A 2,748-nucleotide genomic window follows, 5' to 3' on the forward strand; every position below is an offset into this window, starting at 1 on the left:
AGAGCAAGTGCTGAAATGTTTCCCGTCTTGTACCAACCTATGTTCTGTATGAATAGCAGAGTAGGCATAATTTTCATAGGCAAAATTTTCATAGAAAATTTTCATTTTCACACTCCCAAACATGGGACAGGCTAGGATATGTCACGTGTATGTTGATACTATGTCAGGCCAGGCAGAGCGGTGGCTGAAACTGCTCTCTCTCCTGCCCAGCTGGGACTTGTGGATCTCTGTAGCCACAAAATGTTGTTCCGCACTGAATTCCCTAACAGCCTGCAACGACTCCTTTCCTGGCAGCGTATGCAGAACTGGTCAGGAGTTCACCATTCTCTAACAGGAACAGAGAACAAACATATGCACTTTGGAAAGTCCTCTGTAAATGCCTTCTGTGTGAGCAAATTTGTAGAAGTATCACTTTTATCACTTAGTTCCCAAATAATAGTTTTTAAAGTTCATGTCATGCAAAAGAAGGTCAAGTGTTATAACATTTTACAGTAGGCCTTAGCGCAAAGCTATTTATAAAGGATTCAGATATGGCTAAGACTGACTTTGTACTGAACAATTAACAGCTCTAGGGTAGGAGGACAAAAGCAGCTACACACTGCCCCTGAATTCCCAGGCACAAGTCAGCTCTATTGCTCAGAAGCTGTTACTCTCTGAATACAGCATATGTACAATGTTGTGTGAGTAAAATGTTTAGCACATTTTAAAGGCTTGCATACATAAACATACTCATATAGTTAAAATATTTACATATAATTTTATATTAGCACTTCTTTTCTAGTCTACAAGTGGATATATTCTATTTTTTCTCACTCCTCATTATCTTGTATGTAACATAATGTATTTGAACAGGTCTGAGTACAAAAGGGAAGGAAAGGTGCAACATGCGCAAACTAATACCCGTCCAGAAACTGCCGTTACAGTAACGGGATGAGAGCACTCTCGCTTCAAAACTGCAGCGACTGAAGCCTCCTGGATCATGAGTTTTATCTCTCTTTCTTCTGACTCTACCATGCACACATATAGGAATATGGTACAAAATAAGAAGATTCTAGTTTTCATTTATACATGTGGATGAATGGCAGTTTCATTTCTTAAAAGTAATAGTTAAATGTGGAATGATGGTCTGATTTAACACTCTTAGCATCCTCAAAACTCACACTGAAAAACAGAAATGTCTCCTGCACATCTGGATTGGTCATTCCAGAGGAAATGAAAGCTCATTTCAAAAACTTATAGCATATGTATGTGCCTACATGAAACTCTTAAGAGGAAAGTAGTGCATTTACATTTACACCTGAGTTACTCATCTTGATACTAATAAATAATAGAAATACTAATAAAAAATAGAAATAAAAATGTAAGACTACAGTAGATAAAACAGTTTTCTGTTGAAAAACCTGTTTCATGGAAATCCATAGATTTTCTTCATAAATCTGTGCCTTCACTAAAATGTGACAGAAATGTTTTAAAGTTGAACTAAATCACAAAGTGAAGGGGATGTGAAATGGAAAGCTCCACAGCTCACCTTAGTATACTCATTTGTGATGGTACAAAAGAATACAACTCACTTTGAAACCTTATGTACTTTCTAAAACCTGATAGACAATTTATAGGAATTGGACTAGTTTTAACTTCGAGGGATAATGGGAAAATATTTTGAAATCTCCAGGGATGGGTGAAGGAGATAACCTAACAAATGAAAGGCTTATTATAGTTCTTGGAGATATAGAATCAAATTTATAAATCAATCTTCCACTGAATGTTAAAAACTAACGGTTCCAATTCATGCCTTTTTTTCTTTTACAAAGTTCAATAAAAAGTGTTCCTCTTGCAGACAGCCAAAGCTAGAAAAATATAATTTCCCATCAGCATTAACTCTCCCCTCCATCTTTGAGATGTTTATCTAGTCCTGAAGCTGTGACATATGGGAATTTCACACCTAGTGACTATATTTTCATGTAGCTTGTGGCACAGGAGTGTAATCATTAAAAGAATATACACAAGTAAGAGTAACTGCAACAGCTGGTGACATTTACCAATTAGAATTACAGTTCTTTAAAACACTTCATCCTTCTTTAACATGTGCAGGATAATTATCTTTGAAATTGCTGTGGAAAAAAAATTAATTTTCATTTTAAACGGTGTCTGCCTACAGTAGAAGTATGTCTAGGTATGGGAGATTATCAGTGCTTCAACAGTATGACTCTCTGTTTTAAAGCCTCACCAAAATAACTGCAAGTTAACCATACTCATGGTGGGCAAAACACACATTAAATATTGAATGAACCAACAGTGTATCGAACACTTCATTATTTCTCCATATTGCGTGCCTTGAATTTATTTGTTTTCTCTAAACATGTGAAAGAAGAAATAAAAGCTATTATAAGCATCAAAACAGGCTTAGTATTATATATTTCATGTTTTAATTTTTTAAAATAAGGATTACATATTAGATGAGAACCTTTGATTACATGATCCTCTATTGTTCTATTTTGGATTATTAAACCTCAGAAAACCCCCCCAGGTTAATGTAGAATAAAAAACTCCAAACAATAATTAAGCAATTGGATTTAAAAGACAAACAAATAGAAACTGAGATATATTTTAAGTAACTGTCACAGGGGGCATTTCATTACTAACATCAGACAGACTTAAGCAACTCAGTCTCCACATCCATACCCAATATATAAAATTCTGCTTGTCTGAATCTCTGGCAGAACATCTACCGAAGTTAATGGGAAAGAG

At 35.2% G+C, this 2,748-nt stretch overlaps 1 protein-coding gene across 1 annotated transcript in view; it reads right to left on the reverse strand.

Moving 5' to 3' along the window:
• The window catches only part of CADPS2 (Ca++-dependent secretion activator 2), a 120,827-nt gene that overhangs the window by 24,401 nt on the left and 93,678 nt on the right, over positions 1–2,748 (reverse strand). The gene's annotated exons all lie outside the window — the stretch shown is intronic.

Source organism: Buceros rhinoceros, unplaced genomic scaffold (genome assembly GCF_000710305.1).
Source record: "Buceros rhinoceros silvestris isolate BGI_N320 unplaced genomic scaffold, ASM71030v1 scaffold3057, whole genome shotgun sequence".
Lineage (NCBI taxonomy): Eukaryota > Metazoa > Chordata > Aves > Bucerotiformes > Bucerotidae > Buceros > Buceros rhinoceros.